General features: G+C 47.8%; 1 long non-coding RNA gene across 1 annotated transcript in view; it reads right to left on the minus strand.

Annotated features, from left to right (window-relative positions):
* LOC140122047 (uncharacterized) overlaps nucleotides 1-3,816 on the minus strand; it is a 51,911-nt gene extending 48,095 nt beyond the window's left edge. Inside the window, exon 1 of the long non-coding RNA XR_011854247.1 lies at nucleotides 3,715-3,816. This is a non-coding gene — a long non-coding RNA (uncharacterized lncRNA). The remainder of the gene's footprint in view (nucleotides 1-3,714) is intronic.
* Nucleotides 3,817-7,338: the final 3,522 nt, after the last annotated feature.

Here is a 7,338-nt window from a genome sequence, read left to right on the forward strand (position 1 = left end):
TTTTACTGTGCGCCCATACAACATTTTATATACACATGTGGGGTACTTCTACACTTGAGAGAAATAGGTTTACACATTTTGGGGGGTTATTATATTTTTTTTATCCCTTGTGGCTTACAAAAATTAGGGGTAAAATGACCTTTATTGGAAAATTTTTACCTTTTTCCTATTTAAGTCCTAATGAAATCAAACACCTTTACGGACAAATACACATATTACACCTTGCTAAATTCTCTAAGGGGTGTGCCTTCCAAAATGGTGACACTTGTTGGGGTTCCCCTCTGTCTTGGTACCACTACGGCTCTCTAAATGCATCCTGACACATGTAAAGGATGTATGTCAAATTTGGCTTCTAAAAGGCCAACGCCCCTCTTTCCCTTCTGAGCTTCACTGCGTACCCATACAACATTTTATTTGCATGTGTGGGGCAATTTTATACTCGGGAGAAATGCTAGTACACATTTTTGGGGGTTGTTTCATCTTTAATGCCTTATGGGATACAAAAATTAGCCGTAAAAGTGACTTTTTTGGGAAAATGTTCATCTTTTTCCTTTTAGGGACCTAATTGAAACAAACACCTGTAGGGGAAAATACACATATTACATCTTGCTAAATTCTCCAAAGGGTGCACTTTCCAAAATGGTGACACTTGTTGGGGTTCCCCTCTGTTTTGGTACCACTAGGGCTTTCCAAATGCATCCTGACACATGTAAAGGATGATTGTCAAATCTGGCTTCTAAAAGGCCAAAGCCCCTCTTTCCCTTCTGAGCCCTACTGTGTGCAAAAGTGGTGCAAAAGTGCAAAAGTGGTGCAGTTCTGTGATTAGGAGAAATAGTTTTACACATTTATGGAGGTTGTTTCATCTTTTATCCCTTGTGGCTTACAAAAATTTGGGGTAAAAGTGACTTTTTTGAGAAAATTTTCACCTTTTTTCCCTTTTGGGGCCTAATTGAATCAAACACCTGTTGGGGGAATACACAAATTACACCTTGCTAAACTCTCCAAGGGGTGTACTTTCCAAAATGGTGTCTCATGTTGGGGCTTTCCTCTGTTTTGGTACCATTATGGCTCTCCAAATGCATCCTGTCACATGAAAACTTTTTCAGCCATATTTGCCCTCCAAAAACGAAACACCGCTCTTTCCCTTCCAAGTGCCCCCCTGTGTCCGTACAGCGGGGTACAGTGACAAAATGGGTATTGGCATGCTCAGGAGGAATTGCCCTAAACATTGTAAAATGCATTTTCCTTTTTAACCCATTGTGAAGGTGCAAATTTTAGTGTTCAATGAATCTATAGTAAGATAAAATTACATTTCTGTAATTTCACTTTCATTTATCTTTCACCCTCATGAAACGCTCATAGGGTTAACAAAATTCCCAAAGGTTGTTTTGAATATTTTGAGGGGTGTAGTTTCTAAAATGGTGTCATTTGTGGGGGTTTCTTGTCATGTGGGCCTTATAAAGTCACTTCTAACTAAATTGACCCTCCAAAAGTAGGTTTTGATGATTTTCATGAAAATCTGAAAAATTGCACCTAAAGTTATAAGCCTCCTAACATCCTAAAAAAAGGAAAAGATTTTTGAAAAATGATGGCAAGTTAAAGCAGACATATGGAAAATGTTAGTTATCAAGTTATTTTAGCGATATGACCAACTTTCCAAAAAGTAGAAAATTTTGAATTTGGAAAACATTGTTTTTTTCAAAATTTTTGCCAAATTTCCATTTATTTCATAAATAAATACTAAACATATTGATTAAATTTCTCAACCAACATGAAGTACAATGTGTCACGAAAAAACAATCTCAAAATCAACTGGATATGTTAAAGTGTTCCAAAGTTATAACCACTTAAATAGACACGTCAGATTTTAAAAAATGGGCCGTGTCAGGAAGGTGAAAAGTGGCTTCAGCGTTAAGGGGTTAAAGAGATGCCAGTGAGCCACGATAAAAGTGTGAGGATAAAATGAAAGAGGGTGAATTATATGCTGCCTTATGGGTTATTATATGGATATGGGGTAAGGCACCGAACCCATTGGTCCGCAGGCACATGGTACTGCTGACAAGGTTCTTCAAAGGTAAGCAAGAAAGTGTCCAAGTCAGTACCTTTATCCAGCAGGGGAAAGTCCTCAGTCCGCAGCTTTGGGACATGGTTCTCTGGCAACACTGCAGCAGACTGTGGTAGCTAGCGCACCTGCAGATCGTGTTCATATGCAGCACGGTTGGCATTTCCACTGTATTGGCCATAGATGTGCAGTAGATGAAGATGCCCGCCTCTAGGCATTCATCTTGAAATGTTCACAATATTTCATACCTCCCAACTTTTGGGCTAGAGAAAGAGGGACAAAGCCCCTCCCATTTCCCCTAAACCACACCCACTGCCCCACCCCTTGCCCACCCCCAAACAGTATAATATCGACCTTAACGGCCCACACATATAATGCACCTGTCCTGTGGCCAACCCCCCTGTCGGCTGAATTATAACACAAATGCCTACGGCACATGCGCGGCTTTACTTCTTAGCTTCCTGCTTCCACGCATGTGCCGTAGGCATTTGTGTTATAATTCAGCCGACAGCCGGATGACGTAGGGAAAGGAGGTGTGAGCAAGCCACCAGACTCGCACGTATGTATCCGCCCACCACGACTCGCTAGGTTACGAGGCAGAGAATAAATGGTAATTTTTTTTCCTTTTCTGTGCAGCGATTTTATTAGCTGAAGAAAGCTTGCCCTAAAGCTATAAGGGCTCTATGGGACAGACAATGGTGAGTGTATACTACCAGCAGTGATATGAAGATAGACTGAAGCAGTAGTGAGCACAATGTGATACATGCACCACAACTGCAGAGAACACAAGCAGGTGGCTAGGAGGGCAAAAGGCGCACACGACACGGTGGGCAGGGGGCACAAGACGAACAGATGGCACAAGGCGGACAGAGGGCATGGGGCATAGAAGGCACAAGGAGCAGGACACAGGGTGCACATAGGGCATGGGTGCGCACAGGAAACAGAGGGCAAGGGGCACAGAGGCACAAGGCGCACAGGACACAGAGGGCAGGAGGCACTGGGTGCACAGAGAGCAGAAGGTGTACAGGGCAGGGGGCACAGAGGGCAGAAGGAGTACAGGGCAGGGGGCACAGAGGGCAGAAGGAGTACAGGGCAGGGGGCACAGAGGGCAGAAGGAGTACAGGGCAGGGGGCACAGAGAGCAGAAGGAGTACAGGGCAGGGGGCACAGAGGGCAGAAGGAGTACAGGGCAGGGGGCACAGAGAGCAGAAGGTGTACAGGGCAGGGGGCACAGGGGGCAGAAGGCGTACAGGGCAGGGGGCACAGGGGGCAGAAGGCGTACAGGGCAGGGGGCACAGAGGGCAGAAGGAGTACAGGGCAGGGGGCACAGAGAGCAGAAGGAGTACAGGGCAGAGGGCACAGAGGGCAGAAGGAGTACAGGGCAGGGGGCACAGGGGGCAGAAGGCATACAGGGCAGGGGGCACAAGGCGTACAGGGCCGGGGGCAGAAGGCGTACAGGGCCGGGGGCACAGGGGGCAGAAGGTGTACAGAGCAAGGGGCACAGGGGGCAGAAGGCGTATATAGGGCACAGGGTATACAGGAATCTGATAAAGATGATAGCAAGTATCTAAATTGGACTAAGGGGAGGGATACAGCCAAACTACAAATGGTGACAAGCCCAGGGGAAGTACATAATCAGGTCTCAGACAATACCTGTAGAGTGTGCAGGTACATGAGGAGACAGTAGAGACTTGCACTGCCCGCTGTGTGTCTACTAATGACAGCTCCGGCTGTGAGCTGCATGCTGCCAGTCACACAACAGGAAGCAGTGTGAGCTGCAGTCACATGACACCCGAAAATGGAGAGGATAAAGGTGTACTGGGCGGAGTCTGCATGACTGCACTGAGTGGGAACAGAGGATTGGCCAAGCGGAGGAGGTGGGAGTGGACAGGGGATTGCCTTAAAGGGGTTGTCCGAGTTTTCAAAAAAAACTATATGTGGCGGGGAGCGGCCTGACTAAAACAATAAAGCTGTACTTACCTCCCGGTGCCCTCCCGTATCTAGCGCTGCTGTCGCTCCGGTCTCCGACAACCTTCCGGCCCCAATACACAATGCTGTGTATAGGGACGGATAGGCGTACCCGGCCACGGCCGGCCGGAAACTGAGTCCAGCGCTGCTCCGGCGGCCATGTTTGTTTACATGGCACCCGGACCGGAGCGACAGCAGCGCTGGATACCGGAAGGCACCGGAGGTAAGTACAGCTTTATTACTTTATGCAGCCTGCTCCCGGCCACATATATTTTATTTTTTTTTTAAACTCGGACAACCCCTTTAATGGAGATGGGTGTGGACTCTTCTATGTGCGAGGATAATGATAATGTGGCCGTCTATTCATAGTGAAAGTGTGAAGACGGGAGATCACGTGGCAATAGAGTAGATGTCCCGGTCCATGACTCTCACCGTGACGGGCAGCGGGGCAGAGCCTGAAAAACGGGACTGTCACGCTGTATCCGGGACGGTTGGGAGGTATGATATTTTGACTCTCGGTGGGTAAATGCCCCAGCCCTCCTGCTCTATAACATTCTGCCAGCACATATCAAAGCAAGATAAATAAGATAGACCTGCTGGGTAAGCTGCATTCCACAACCACACTACCACCAAGTGGCTGAAATGGGGTATTACTTGAATGTATTTAGATGTTTGTCAGTTGCAAGGGTTATGAGCTGTATTTACAACATAGGGTGCATTCACACGTGGTATGCCCGCCGTGCGGACATACCACCATGTGCTGGAGAGGAGGAGGTGGCCCCTCCTCCCTCCATAGGAAACAGTGGCGCACGGCCGCACACCAGGGAAAAGATAGAGCATGTTCTATCTTTTCCCGGAGTGCAGCGCGGAACGGTGCCGCCGCCGTGCCTCCATTGCCTTCTATGGGGACGTATATGCGGCCGCAGGACACTGTACACTGAAGCCGCTGTAGTATATGAATGTAGCATAGGTATGGTGCATGCGAAAAGAAGGCCAGGGTGTACTACTCCGGCTTTATTGAGTCACTGCAGAGGCCCGGGGAGCACCAGAGATGAGTCTGATGTGTCTTATTGGACTCATTTGTACATAAGTATCTAGTATGAACTTTTTTTTTTATAACGCCTAATGTAGCCTGAAATCAAAATTTCAGGGTATGGCGGTGACTTTTCTGTATGGCTATAAGAGTTTATGACTTTTTCTGTTGCCCATATATTATATTACAAATTAGTTTCACTCTATTTGCTAGGGATATTTTCCAGTTCCCCATCTTGTGTAAAGTTATTAACCTTCTCTGTAAGTGCCGTTGAGATAAATAGAGAGGAAAGTGCATGAGCCCCCATCTTTTTTATTCATTTGGAGGAAAAATGGAAACCCTGTTCTTGTGATATAAAGTGGGTCCCTCTACTAGGACCCCTATCCGTCTGCAACCTATTCTCTACCCTGTGCATATGGGAAAAAATGTAGTGAACGGACAACCCTTTTAACTCACCAGCATTTGACCCATACACAGGATAGGAGTTAAAGGAAACCTACCACTTGAAGTGGCAGGTTTCAGATGGACATACCGAGCACCAGCTCAGGGTGAGCTGGTGCCGGAGCTTATTTTTGTTAGTGTTTTAAACCGCTGTATTGCGGTTTAAAACACTTTTTAAACTTTATAGCCGGCGCAGGGAGGTACGCTCGGCGCTTACCATGCGCACGGCTCTCCTTCACTTCCTATGTAGCCGCGCGCACAGTCGCAATACAGCGGTATTTCCATCTGAAACCTGCCACTTCAAGTGGTAGGTTTCCTTTAACATGTTGATCACTGCGGCTGGGGGCAGACTGCCAAAACACTTACGTATAAGAAGAATGGGGGTCCTAAACGAACTTGTGAATGGACAGCAGGGTGTGTGCGCTCCCGGCCGCGCTATTCCTTCTCCATGTCGCCGGTAGCTGATCCCTGGACTCTAATGGAGTACAACAACTTTCTGTTGGCCAACATTTATCCTGTACATTATCTTCTTCATCTGTCACTGTTCGATCCAGATGATCAAGCATGTTAAAAACAGGCATGATCCCAATCTTTACATATGTCTCCTGTCAGGATAAGCACAATAATTATTGGGTATCCCCCCCCCCCCAACCTAACCCAGCAGTCAAATATATAATCTACGCCCCACTCCTAGGAGTTTACAATGTAATATACAGTTAATGCCCCTCTCCTAGGATCCTACGCTACAATATATATAGAGAATGTCATTTACTGTACAATGGCTCCTAGGATCTAATATACAGTAAATCCCATTTATACAGTGGTATTTGACATAGATTCTCTGATCAGTGCCAAATACTGGGTCAAAATCAGATTTTTTGATCCTGATTTTGACCAACATGCCCTGTATTCTAGGTGGACATCACATGGACCCACCCCTTACCTGTGTCCTCTGGGAGCTGCTGGGGGGCACAGTATGAGGGGAGCTGCATCTTATGGGGAGGCAAAGTATGAGGGGAGCTGCTGCTGCTGGGGGGGGGGGGTGCAGTATGATGAGAGCTGCTGCTGCTGGGGGAAAAGTATGAGGGGAGCTGCTGCTGGGGGTGGGGCGCAGTATGAGGAAAGCTGCTGCTGGGGGACGCAATTATGAGGAGAGCCGCTGCTTGGGGTGGGGGCAAAGTATGAGGGGAGCTGCTGCTGGGGGCGGGGGCGCAATATGAGTAAAGCTGCTGCAGCTGGGGGCGCAGTATGAGGAGAGCTGCTGCTGGGGGGACGCAATTATGAGGAGAGCCGCTGCTTGGGCTGGGGGCAAAGTATGAGGGGAGCTGCTGCTGGGGGCGGGGGCGCAGTATGAGGAGAGCTGCTGTAACTGGGGGCAAAGTATGAGGGGAGCTGCTGCTGGGGGGGGGGGGGGCGAAGGGGTGGCTTAGGTGGAGAAAATCTCAGCAGCATGCTACATGCACCATGACTTTTGTCCCTCCTCCGCCCCTCCAATGGTTGGGAGGTAGTACATGTTGCTTCTAGATTTCACCACCTACTATTGACTTCAACGGTAGCAATTTATAAATGTGCGTCCCACATTCTAAAAAGATTTTTATTTACTATATACTTTTTTCATCTAGATTAGGATGTACATTTAGATAAATACACACTTTTTATATTGTTGAGGGCATCAGATGAGCTTTCGCTCAGGGAGTCTCCCTTAGGCTGGCGCCACACGTAGCGCTTTGTCTGCGCTTGCAAACGCAAACGCAGACAAAGTCGCGCCCACAGGGGCGGGCCTCGACCCGATCGCATCGGCGTTTCTATGGAAACGCCTGCGATCGGGAATGGCT

Source organism: Engystomops pustulosus, chromosome 3 (assembly GCF_040894005.1).
Source record: "Engystomops pustulosus chromosome 3, aEngPut4.maternal, whole genome shotgun sequence".
Taxonomy (NCBI): Eukaryota; Metazoa; Chordata; class Amphibia; order Anura; family Leptodactylidae; genus Engystomops; species Engystomops pustulosus.